At 42.6% G+C, this 13,862-nt stretch overlaps 1 long non-coding RNA gene across 3 annotated transcripts in view; it reads right to left on the reverse strand.

Moving 5' to 3' along the window:
• Positions 1-13,862, reverse strand: part of LOC109280872 (uncharacterized) — a 696,334-nt gene that overhangs the window by 500,492 nt on the left and 181,980 nt on the right. Inside the window, exons 3-4 of one of the 3 annotated variants that reach the window (XR_009464391.1) lie at positions 10,467-10,546; positions 9,966-10,170 (exon numbers count right to left, since the gene is read on the reverse strand). The exons of the other annotated variants lie outside the window; for them this stretch is intronic. This is a non-coding gene — a long non-coding RNA (uncharacterized LOC109280872). Of the gene's footprint in view, positions 1-9,965; positions 10,171-10,466; positions 10,547-13,862 lie in introns of those variants that run through there. 3 annotated transcript variants of the gene reach the window in all.

The following is a 13,862-nucleotide window of genomic DNA, read 5'->3' on the forward strand; positions in this document are numbered from 1 at the left end:
TTTAAACCACATGCACATCATGAGCTCTCTCGGCTGGTTTGTAAGTTAAACGGTTAAACACAAATTCAGACAACAAAATAAGTTCGTCCTCTAAGGACCAAATTAGATAATAGCCGGCACTAACACACAGACACATAATTATATTCATAACCAGAAATTCAACCATCAGGACTTCAGTGGGCGTCATGGCGAAGTCACAAGTCAAGTCCTCGCTTCTTTGATGATGTTTTCCTTCTCTCTCTCTCTCGGGACCTCCCTCCACCATGCACTCTGAGTCCTGGACCTGTAAAAGAAAATCCTCAAAACGATAAATTAACTTATATTGCAATATTTACATGGAACCGCGCGCGATGGGGCAGTCAGCAAGATTCGTCGCCGCTCCCCGCTTCTCACAGCACACAATACAGGTGCTTGGGCACGGCTCCACTTCAGACGATTTTTCTCCTGCACGCTCGTGGTTACAACCAACGTGGAGTTGGATGGCAAACATCGCGGGGTTCTATCCATGCTCAGCAAGACGAAAACATCGATGACAACGTCGAGGAGCCGTCGTCTGGCGAGTCTGGATACTGAAAACCCAGTTTGTAGGCCAGTTGCCATTGGCCTGCATCTCCCAGGAGTCAGAGCTGTCATTTGGTGAGCCCAGAATGGTTTATGAGGAACCCAAACATGATTCGCTCTTCGGGCATTCTCTGCGGCAACGGTTGATCAGATTCGCTAGGACTTGCGCCCTGAGCTTCAACCGGGTATATAGTAGATCGATGCTCCCAGTCGCTAGGTGTTCTTGACTTCATGAGGATGCGCAGTCACGAAAGCTGACAAAAGGTTGCTTGCAGGTTGACCAACCATGGGGTTGAGGAAAACTCGGAGGACGATGTTCTTTCCTCCACAGACCTCAACACAGACTCTTACGCTGTCCAGCTTTATTGGCACCATTTTAGGATTTTGCAGATAACGGTGAGGCCATGGCCCTCTCTGTTGGGATGGTGTTAGTCCCAGTACACACATTCTGGGGTTCCAGGAGTAGTACGAGACTCCAACCATAGCCAGCAAAAGCTGCTCCGCGCTGGCTTTCTCCAGCCGGCCGTCATGCCATGCGTGAGATTCTTGACTGACTTGTCCTGCAGCAAGCGCCGGAAGCAGAATGGGCCAATGAGTGTTGAATGTCACTGTATTGACGTCGATGGCATGCCCTCTACTCCACGAGGCCCGCCGGATTAGGAAGCTTGCTTCTTCTAGGTCCAACAAATAGGAATCAAATTCCACAACTAGGCATCCCATCCACACGGCTAGGGTCTCTTCAGGTCTGATCTTTGACTCCTTGTACAGTTCCTGCAGCTCAGTTCGAGTACGAGCACGATAGGTGGTAGTACAAGCTGCACTCGACGGATCAGTTGCCTAGCAGGTCGGTGTCACAGGGTGAACTGCTGCTAGAGCCATTATTGATTCTGGTAGAAGGGGCGGATGCTCTCCTCCACTCGATGCTCCCTCCCTGTGGCAAGGCGGCGGGGCCGCCGGAGGCGATGTCACTTCAGTGGGCAGGACCGCTGGATGGATTCTTGCTCATTCTTTTGAAGCTCTGCCCATCTTTTCCAGCTCCTCCGCGTGGCTCCCTTCTTGCTCGGCGCCATCTTGAAATGGCGTCTCAGGATCCTCTCTCACAGCCGCGTCTTTAGACGCCTGAACGGTTGCGAGCAGCTGGGTTTTTAAACTTGCGTTTTGCCGCATGACAGTTGTCATAGCATGGATCATTGCACTTAACATCTTTCCCTTGTCGCACCTCGGGGCTGCCCCTTCAGCTGCGGCACGTCCCTCCATCTCAAAACTCTCACAGAGATCAGATGGCAGCTCACGGCTCCTCACTCTAGACAACACTGCTTGGGGAGTAAACTGGTCTTCCGTCTCCTGCACGTATCACAGGCAGCGAGTCTACTTTGGGTCGAGGGTCGGGTCCACTGCACCCACTGGTTTCACTCGGGCTGAGGATACGGTGCCCCCTTCCTCTCGGAATATGAATAGGACCCGCTTTCCACCCATCACACACCTGAAAGCTCCAGGGTAAAGATGCGCTTCCTTCTCTTCTCCCTTCAGCGAAAAATAACCGCTGATGGGCCTTTCACCCGTTCCGCCCGCCTGATGGTAAGCAATATGCGCCTCTATTCCTTTGGTGTCTGTTACATGCTGTTTTCCACTGTGCCAAGGGCAGTTTCTCACTAACTCTAACTCCATCGTGTCTTCCCCGCATCCTGTTCATGACGCCATGTGGGGACCGAGGGTCGGTCTGAGGCTATGGCCAGTAGCCCGGACCGTCAGGTGGGGTTTTTCCACGACGGAGTAGAGTTAGGCACGGAAGCGTATTGGTTGTACAACGAAAGCTTTACTTACACTGCCGATGGTCACAGTGCAGAAAGGAAACTTGCTTGAGTTGCAGTTGCACACAAACAAACACAAATGAGATCTCTTCCGAACTGCACCGAACCGAGATGAGTCGTCGATATACGACTCCACAAGCGCTTCACACAGGGGATATGTCAAATTCACACTATGACGGGGAGTGGCTAAGAGCTGATCAGGCCTCTCTGTCCTCCTCCAAGACACACGCGGAGTTTGCTAGGCTCCACAGCTTGCTCAGAGTTCTCCACGAGATGGTTGCGGAGTCCTCCAACTTGGGCGGAAACTGCTCTAACCTTTTGTATGGCTAGCGAGCCAATTGCTAGCTGCCATGTAGGAATAATTTAGAATTGACCAATAATGGGACACTAATTTGCATACGTGTGGCGGGAACTCTTTTGCACTGGGGATTTCTCTCTGCAGCTGAGAAATCCACCATGCAAAGAAAGCTCCATGTGGCGGGAAAATTCCAACGTGTCGAGGCACTAAAAATCATTGGGTTATGACAGTTTGGATGTGTATGTGCCTGAGCTGGTAGTGTGTGTGGTTATGCACCTAATTGATTTGTGTTTGTTTTGTATACGTGCAATTCTGTCACAGCCTCCTGTCTAACAGCACAATATTGAGATCCTGAGAGTTGGCCTGACCCCTTGCCAGGGCAACAGCTGAGCATGCTGGGGAGCCTCCCATGCTTCTGTTGGACACTCCAGGCACCCCAGTATTGCAGTGATCACAAGCCCCTACTACCTAGAGGTATGTAGAAAATACATTTAAAGCTGTCTCTATGTCCAAATCTCTGAATCTTTTTTAATTCATTTGGAGGGTTCTGATTTGATTCAGAGAAATTAAAGGGTCCTCTGATTCAATTCAGGTTCAGAGACTCCATCACCAAATCAGGCGAAATCTCTGCCAAATCAAATCAGCAACCGAAACTTTGCACAGCCCTAATATATATACACACACATATAAAATGATATAAGAATATAAATGCCATTAACTGGGTCAGACTCTAGGTCTAACTTGCTCAACTGAATCTATGAATATCCTGTGTTACATAGTGGTAGAGAGTGGATGCTGAAAGGGAGAGTGAACATGGTGGGCTTCTATACACATACTTCAGGGTGCAAGGGTGAGTGCTTTAATTAGAGTGGCTCTCAGAGTGCCCACATCATCACATGTATTCAGCATCCTCCACTTCAAAATGGCAGTCAGGGTGCTTTAACTAAAGCTCCTTCAAAAAGCTTTAGTTAAAGTGCCCCCACCATCAGTGTGAAACATGGACACACTGAATACATGTGATGCAGAGGCTGCTGCACCAAACTAAATAGCACACTCTGGCAAACTTGCAGAACACTCGATCAATTGCGTCTTCAGTCCATCACATGTATAAGTGCTCAGTATGACCACGATTTTTTTCACTGTTTCTTTCTCACTTGCAGCCTCAAGCATTTAGAGTCTAAAAATTCTGAATCAGCTGCTGTACTACTAACTCCCAATCTCAATAGCTTCTAATGCGTCTTTCCTCCAAGAATTTGTCCGATCTCTTTTTGAATCGGGCTAAACCAAGGGTGGGCAAAATACAACTTTCAAACCAGATCCAGCAAACCAAATGATTAGATCCAGTCCACAGGTGGGTGCCCACCAATTGATTGTATTTGGTCTTGGGCAGCCTGCACTGTACTCATGCCTGCACCCCAATGGTCTCAGCCCCAGCCAATGCATACAACCTTCCAGCAGGGCTGCTCCTGGTGCAGCTGCTGTTGCCTGGGTACTGGTCTGCTCTCCCTGCCTCAAGCAGCTCCTCCTCCTGTCCCCGCTGCACCAATCTAGGTACTGGGAATCAGCAATGATGGCTGTGGGGATGTGTGCTGGGTACTACATGCCCAGCCAGGTAGGGGGAAGCTGCAGCCAGGTAGCTCCTGCCTCAGCATGAGGCTCCAGCTCTCAGCTGCTTTCCATCCACTGGGCTTGTGCCATGTGTCCTCATGGCCACTGCTGCCACTTCTCAGTGCTAACTGCTGCTGGGAGCAGTGCAGAAGGGGAAGGAGGAAGAGAAGGAGGAGTTGCTGGAGGTTGGGGGTGAGGGGTGCTGACCAGTACTTGGGCAGCTGCACAGGAGCAGCCCCACAAAGGTGATTGAGAGGGCTGGGATGGTGTCCAGCACCTGGCAGTCCTACTGCATGGCTTCTACCACCTTGGCTATCATGGCAGCCTGGTGGTCTTGGACCTCCAACATCCTCTCAAAGACAACGTTAGGCACAAGGACTATGCCACAGAGTAGGGGAGCACAAGCGATCCAAAGAGCTGTGTGTGGAGTGACAGCATGAGAGTAGTCAAGCCTGATGGCCCAAGGGAGTTGCTCAAGGGAGCAGGGCACATTGAGAGTGACCCAATGAGGGGCAGTGTGCAAGAGGCCTTGTGAGAGAGGGCAGAGTGGAAGAGGCCCTGTGAGAGAGCAGGGTGGTATGAATGTGGCTCTGAAAAGGAAAGTGTGTGAGATGACCAACAGTAGACCGAGTTAGGCCTGGCCTGAAGCCAGAGTGCAATAATAAACTGGATGCCATCTTCGAGGCATGGGACACAGTAAGGGAAGGTCAGAACTATGTGTAAACCCCTAGGCATCGGAATCTTAAATAGGCAGCCTCTTGCATTTTACACCAGGTTAAGAAACAGCAAGTTGTGGAAGGGGAGACTGGGTGGACTGCCCTACTTAGACCAGTGGGCAAGCTGATGCGAGACCCACCACCAAGCATGCCCTCTGTCACAGTCTCATTACAATCTACCTGCTACCTCTACTAAATCCCCTGCACACTATGGGTAATACATATTACCAAAAAAAAATTTCTGAGAAAGGAAAAGAACCCTGCAGAGTAGGAGTGGCCTTTTTTAAAGTCTGTACAGCATCCAGAACAGGTGTCTAAACCCAATTGGTACTTTTGGTGTACTACTATAGGTACTAATAACTTTGAAAGCTCCAAAAGGAGGGAATCTTGGAGGGAGCAGCAGAGCTTGATAATACATACACAAACTCTGTTCTCTTGATTTAAACAGAAATCAATTTACTGACTTTATTGGGACTACTCAGGCAGCTGAATTTGGCCCCTTAATCGGTTCTTGGATGAGAAAACATGTCAAACATACTGAAATGTGGCTACTCAATTTAAAACAGTTCAGCTGATTATATTAAAATCTGCAGGTAATAAAGTAGCCTAGGGGATCTAAACAATTTATTCTATTAATCATGAATTCATTCAATTAATCAACTTGCTAATTCATTCATTTCTAATACTGAATTTCTTAATATCAAGAATAACTATCTCTGAGGATCTAAACAGGTACCAACTGGGATTGCATTCAACATGTCAGGCTTTGAGAGGAGAAAAAAAAATTCCCTTGGTACAAGCCTCCTCAATTAATTTAGAATTTATATAAATCAATACACTAGATAAGATTAAAAAGTAATTTGCAGAAAAAATATTATAGGCTCCAATCCTTATGAAGTTATAATTCACCTAAGAAAGTAGCATTGCTGAAAATATAAACTTTTGTCATTGTTTTCTTCAAATATTACTTTACTATGACATGAACCAGTTTTTATAGAAGCCATGTTCTATTTTGTCTAAAATATAGATGCAGTAGTTTTGTATAGTCTAATACAGAGAACAAAGTATATTTATGGTTCTGTAATCAATAAAACCCAGGCAGTCACACATACACTAATGCACATTCACACACACACTATTTAATGTTCACTGGTCACTTCCTTCTACTGTATTTTCTATATCTCTTATATTTAAATATATGAAAACACTATATTATAGCACCTGATATGAATTCTAAACCACTTTAAAATCTTAAGTTTCATAATACATTTTAAGAAAAAAAGGTAATTTGAATCACAGTTCTTTTAAACAGCTTACATGTAGGCATACACATTCAATAGTAGAGTCAAGAATACTATAGTTTTTTACCCTAGCGTATGATCTCTGCTAAAGGTACCAAGAGTAGTTTTGTGGAGAGGTATCTCGGTGATGCCATTGTCTTTTAATAGTTTTATGATACAGATAGCATGGATGCTTCCTCATATTTCTTGGTTGATCTATGGATACTGGCAAAGAAATTTAATATATGACCAACAGTTCTGTGAAGCTATGAATTGAAGAAGCTATCACATTTGGAAACCGAGTTTACTGAATCACAACTTGAACCAGAAAGGTTAAATTAAATGCCCATTATTTGAACCATTTTTTCATGTCTAAACATTCTCTCATTAGTTTGCTGTAAATAGTTTGGTATGGCTGTGTGCCCTCTTGCCAGGATACTGCATGTATAAACAATTTATTTCCTTTAAGGGAAGTAACTTTTTATTGTTTCTGGTGTAATATTTGAATGAGCGAACCTATTCACCAGTGAAGTTTTTCTTAACCTATACCATAACTAAAGATGTTTTGACTCTCAGAGCTCAGTTTTAGAAAGGAAATGTGAATGTAGTTAAGACAGTATCTCCATGCCAAACAGGTGTATACATATATTTCAGTATGGTTACATATATATCTTTTTCCCTCCATTTGCCTTTTATAAGCATTCAAAATATAATTTTGTATTGCCTCTTCTATACCTACTGGAAAAACCTAAGGTCTTTTACATTTCTAGTCTGACACAGCTAAGCTGGCCATAACTAACTAACACTGATTCTCAAATCATTCTCCTCATTGTGTCAAATCCTGTTATAAACAATCTGCTCATATTTTCAGTGACTGGTACATCCTTTCCTGGTCTGAGTTTCACCATTTTAATGTTTCTGCAGAATGGAAATCATAGCCAGACAAAAAACGTTGAATCATTTAGTTCCTTTCTGGAACCACAAATCTCAACCAAAAAAAAAAAGAATAATGAAAGTCTGGACAAGTGCATCACTAGATGCAATACAAGGTTATTGGGTACAAACATTAGGAAGCAACATAATTGAGAATTCTACACAAATATTATTCTGGTCTAGTAAAGACTGATAACTTCCTTGTAACTTCTAATGTATCCTCTGATTGGTTGTGAATCCATACATTCCCAAAATGCACTTCTTTTGTTTTCTTTGGGAAAACTTTTTTGGCTAAGGAAATGCCAATTAGTATTAAGGATTGTATCTTCTACTATTAAAATATGCATGGTAGTGTATGGTCCTGTCTTTTAGCAAAACCCCCAGGTTTTTTTTTTTCTTTTAAAATGCATCCCCTCCCCTTCCCCAACCATTTTTAACTTGTTCTCTCCCTCTCTATTCCCTATAGATAACTATAAGTGAGCTAAGACAGGATAAGCTTCAGCATTTTATTTTGGTAGCAAGTTGAATTTTTTTGTTGTTTTTTCTTCTTCTTCATATTATATAATTATTATGTTTATATTGATTTTTACTGTTCTATATTACTGTTTTACTGATACTATATGATTTAGGCCTACATATGTAAGTTAGCATAAGTCATGTCAAGTTTCCATTTTGTTTGTCAAGTCTCCATCCTGTCCCCAGGCCCCATTGTGTAAGCTATGACTCATGCCTACCCCTCCTATGTAACTTGGTTCCTGAATGAACGGGGATGAATGAGGATACTTGAGAGACCATGGCAGTAGGTCTAAAAATAGCTCCCTCTGAATGACCAAACCATCAACACCAATACCTGGACCAGTGACCCAGCCATCGGAACCACCCTCAGCATTTAAGAAACAAAAAATGAGGCAACCCACCATTGTGCCAGGCCACACATGCTCAGTAAGAACACCTGGAGCCCTCTGGGACAGGACTGACATTGTCTGGACAGGCCCTCCCCATAGGAGATCAGAGGTTTTCTGCCCCATAAAAAGGAGTAGTGAAGACTGAGTTCTTGGGACGCCCTCTCCATCTGGACCAGCGCCATACCACACCACCTATCCACCCAGAGGCCCTGCCAGCAACCCACCTCTGGACAACACCTGCTGGACAAAGACCCCTTTCCAGCCTGGATAGGTAGCTATCACCCCCACCCTCTCTTCAACCAAGGACTTGACTTGGACTCTGTTTCTTTTCCCTACCTGGACTCCAACCCTTCCACTGAGTCTCTTTCTCCTGCTGCCAGTGTGTGTGTGTGTGTGTGTGTGTGTGTGTGTGTGTGTGTGTGTGTGTGTGTGTGAGCCGTTAAGTTCATGGGGCTGCATGGTGTGTTGTCTGTTTAATAAACCTGTTATTTTGAAACCCTGAGTTGGGTTTTTATGTGTTTCCTAACTGTTTCCTCCTTGCCACCACTTATCTGTCCCCCAATCTCTCAGTTGTCTGCCTCAGTGTCCAGCCCCAAGCTCCCAGGTTTCTGCCTCTCTCTCTTTCCTGACTGTCTCCTCCTCACCACAGGGCTTTTTCCCTTGCACCAGTGACCTCAAGTAACCCCAGGGCCACTTAACTTTAAGTAACCCCAAGCCTCAATTCCTTAACCCAGATTGTCTCTAATCTACCAGTTCTAATTCCAGTTCTGGCAATTTTCACTCTTTACACTTTCTCTTTCACCTTACCCCAAGTACCCCAAACACACACATACATACCATACCATCCACGTTAGCAAATTAGCTGTGTGTATCTGTAGGTGAGTTGTATGGGTATGAACTGGTGTGTGTGTGTGTGTATGTGTGTGTGTGTGTCTAACCACACACACACACACACACACACACACACACACACACACACACACACACACACATGCCATTGGGTGCATGATAGACGAATTAGTGATCCGTGTATGTGTACTGAGCATGCAGGTATTGACAACTGATTTTTGTCTAACTTTTGGGGTGTGTAGTGCATAGGTGCTTGAATTGGTGATAGGTATGCATGTACCTAGGCTGGTTTGGATGTGTATATGCCTGAGTTGGTAGTGTGTGTGTGTGTGTGTGTGTGTGTGTGTGTGTGCACGCACACCTAATTGATTTGTGAGTTTGTATATGTGAAATTGTGTCACACCCTCCTGTCTAACAGCACAATATTGAGATCCTGAGCATTGGCCACAGGGCAACAGTCTCAGCAGAACTCACCTAAGTCTGGCATTTAAGTAAAGTGGAATTAACATTATTCAATTTATCCTCAAATGTAGATCGTCAACAACTTAACTGGTTAGTGCTCCTGAATCTAGACACGTCTGTAGCTTCCCCACATGTGATGTACCTTTATTTCCCTAGATTTTACCCATGCTGTAGGATCATTTGCTTTGATATTTTATTACTTAAAATGTTCCATCCTCAACATCTCTTCAGCTCAAATCAACTGGTTTGGAGCCGCAACAAATGCAGGACAAATTTTTCACAAAACAAATGCTATAGTATCTGTAGTGGAGTTCACTTTAATCAAGTCTTGCCCAAGGAACTGTCCTAATCCATGAAATATATCTTGAAAGCGTGCTCATTTATGAGATCCAAATTTGCTTTTTCTGAGTATTTGCTAATATTGACTTGAAATATGCTGTTCTGCAAACATTCCTGCTAGTAAACTCGTTCAGCTAAAATATTCATGAAAAGAGAACCAAAATGGATTAAAAAACAGCCAAAGCAAATTCATTTTTATTTGTGCCTCCATTCCAAGATTTATTTTAGTTTTCATTCACATATGTAGATAGTACTTGCACACTATGTTTTACCCATTGTTTAAATACTATCATCAAAGACTGTGTGATATAGCGTTGGCATAAAAACACTGGCTTTTCACAGATCAACAGAAGAAAGGTCCCAAAAAATTGGCACAGGTTGTATCATCATCATATCCCTCTTTTCTTCCTAAATTAAGAAAGAAAAACCCTTAGGAACAAAAACTTATTTTCTGTATCTGCCTTACACATGGGGTACAGACCTGTTTCATTCTTTAGCAGTGATATTGAACACTGACTCGAGTGTATGAAAGCTGTCTTTTCAATTGTAAAAACTAACACACCCCCTATCTGGTCCCAGACACATTGGATAATGCTGGGCTTTATTATTTGTATCTGCAGATATGCACAAGTTTGACAGTTTCACACTTGTATACATTCAAATGATCAGCAAGAAGGTTTTAAATTAAGCTTAGCTTTACGTACCTAGAAAGGAAAAATAGAATTGTAACTGCGGCTGGATGGCCTGCTCCTGCAAGGTGACTCATGTAATAGACATCAGTTTCCTACATAGGAAGTTTGAATATTTATGGTTATGACAGATTTTCTGGTATACCATTTCATTACTGAGCTATTCTAATATCATCAACCTATTCCCTTATGTACTGTACATAGGAAACTATGACAAGTTCTCTAAGTGATTCAGTTAATGGACCAAGGTCTCAAAATTTGTGAAATATAATCACCTCATTCATCATTCAGAAAAATAATTTTTTATCTTCTTCAACAGGAAATGGAAGGGCTAAAGTCTGAAACCATATATCTATCTTTTCTTTCTGCCTAAGATGGTATTAACAAGCACTAACAAACAGTACACCAGCATCCACTGAGGCAGTGACACAAGCGCAGCGATAAGCCATATAAAATATTCATCTCCGGAACTTTAGACGTAGGCAGATTCACAACAACAGCACACAAGCTTTGTCAGGAATTGTTGAGAGATTGAAAGCATATTTAAAGGAATTATTAAAGCAATCAGAAGAAACCTCTACTCCAGTTACCGTGATTGCAAGGGTTTTATGGCCATGTATTTAATCTTCTTGCACTGTAACAGATAAGTTATGCTTTCTTGTGATTTGTGTACAAAGAGTTTTCTCAATCTTTTCTAGCACTATAAAGTATAGAGGTATCATTTTTGACTTGCTAAGCAAAACATTAACAGGAATGTCAGCAGCAAGATGGGACATGAAATAAATATTAAGGTTTAAGTTATAATTATTTATGCTGCAGAGAACCACGTCCTAGATTATGGGATATGATTGTCTTTTGTTATTAGAAACTATAGGAAACATAGCTTGATAGCAGAAGTAACTTTCTGAAGCTATACATGCAGCCAAGCCTGAATTTAACATTAGAAAAAACTATATATATTTCAAGTATTCTTATTCAAAGTAGTATCAAGTCAATTTAAATAGATGCCTAGCATGATAATTAAACAATTAAATGGAAAATTATACCAGACATGAGTTTCTAATGCTGTTAGCCTCATACATCATTTACTAAGGAATTCTATAAGAGAAGATGCTTTACAGAGAAATAAGCCTGTTATCTAGATAGGCTGGAAATCCCACATAATGGACAATAAAATACAATTATCAAACCAATGAAACAGAAGTACCCGATAAGAAAATGACTATATCCATGCACAATATTGTAAATCTGGATTTGCTTTGCAATATTGTCTTCAGTTTTATTCTTATTTGGAGACAACATACTCAGCTATTGAAGGTTATGATGGCCCGTGTAAGCTCGCACATGGAAAAAAAGCTTTTTTTCTGTGCATTGATTAATGTCTACACTTCCTTTTGGCATGCCTTGATGTTTGCTAAGAGAAGCCTTGGAAATATTACCCACATGCTGAAGGTATGCGAAACATTTCAGAGAGGAAAGCTTACAAAGTTGGCTATGAACTGACGGTACAAAAGAAGCTGAAAGATTTCATTTTTACCTTCAAGAAAGATTTTGCATGAAACAAGTGCATGCACAACTGGCTTATATCACCTTAATGAAAGAAATACAAAAGCTTCACCTCAGATTTCAAAGACTGCAACACAAGATACAAGAACTATTTTTTTTTAGTCCTTTGAGTGAAAGCTGAGCTCTAAGAAGTTCCCATTTGTCAGTACAAAGTTAGGCATTTCCTGGTTTGATGTTGTTTGTATGCAGAATATCTGTAAGCCCGCCTCCTTGAACAAAGCAACATACAGCAACCAGCTGCTCTTGTACACAAACCTCAGAAGAGACTACTGTCCTGTTTCATCAGTTCTTTAGCCTCTGTATCTTCAGGACACTTACATATCCAGTAGCTCCAGCTACTTAAACATCTTCTGTTGCCTTTTCATCCTTCTTTTTCCCTCAGTAATTTACATCACACTTTATACCACTGAAATCCTTAGTCCAAGGCTATCATACCATATAATTCAGCAATAAGGCTGGCCATTAATCTCTCTTTACTGTGCAGCTTTGTTATCAGACAGGGTTAAAGCCAGGACAGACATTCAGTTTTTTGCAGAGTTGCTGCAATTCCAGGAGAACCCACAGGACTTCAGGATTTTAATGTTCAGGATTTTTCTCATAGAGTGAAAATGGCTCCTCCAAGAGACAAAATACCCTGGGAACAACCAGAGTTAAATCACTCTTGGGGGTTTCCCCTGGATGAGCAAACATTTTACATATTCTGTTCTTAGAGAAGCAATAGCACAGTGCTCCAACATTCCAAGGTACTTTGCTCCCCCCGCACTGGAGACACTAAGCACTTCTACACATTCATTCATGCACAGTAGTTACTGCACATGTAATTTAGTACTTGCTTAAACTACTTAGTTTCATTTACTTGCTTAGTACTAATTAAATGTGCAGTAACTACAGTTACTGTGCAGTAGCTCCAGCACACAGTTCTTAGTAATGCTTACTACACAGTAGCCTAATACTACTATGCAGTAGCATATTAGCATGGTGTTTGTCTGGAATGCTACTGCACAGGATTATTAAGGACAGTAAGTGTCTTGTGTAGACATGCCCAGTGTGTTGGTTGCTAGACTCTGCTGCTCCAGCTGAGCAGAGAGCAGAACACACACCCTTTATAATCCCATATTGTGCTGCTGGGAGGCACAGACTGAGCTGTCTGGATCAACCAATCAAGGCTGCCCTGTTCACTGCTGCCAGCTGTCTCCAGGCAGGCTGAAGGAGTCTGCAAAGCATGGTTAGATGTATGCACAGGGGCCCCCTGGAAGTGCAGCATCAGCACTGCAAGCTGTCTGCTCTTCAGGCATTTGAATGTCTTTTCAGAAATCTCTAGGTAAGTTTTTCTATGAGAAAAATAACCCAAGGAGAACTCAGATCATTCCAGCAAGTGTACAAAATCTAGGAAATATTTAACAGTCCAGACTGAAAAAAAAAATGTTATCTACCTAGTACTGTCAGTTCTCTGATCATTGTTACTCCACTACTTGTCTCATTCTTTCTGGGTGTTTGTACATTCAGAGCCCCTAATGTTAAAGGCATATTTTTGTCAGTCACATATTAAAGATGTATCACTTTTTTTTCTATTCTGAGAAGACTGAAGGGGCATGTGATAGCAGCCTTTAACTACCTGAAGGGGGGTTCCAAAGAGGATGGAGCTAGACTGCTCTCAGTGGTTGCAGATGACAAAACAAGAAGCAAAAGTCTCAAGTTGCAGAAAGGGAGGTTTAAGTTGAATATTAGGAAAAAAAAAAACCTCTCTCACTAGGAGGGTGGTAAAGCACTAGAACAAGTTACCTAGACAGGTGGTAGAATCTCCATCTTTGGAGGTTTGTAAACCTGGCTTGACAAAGTCCTGGC

Source organism: Alligator mississippiensis, chromosome 9 (assembly GCF_030867095.1).
Source record: "Alligator mississippiensis isolate rAllMis1 chromosome 9, rAllMis1, whole genome shotgun sequence".
NCBI lineage: Eukaryota > Metazoa > Chordata > Crocodylia > Alligatoridae > Alligator > Alligator mississippiensis.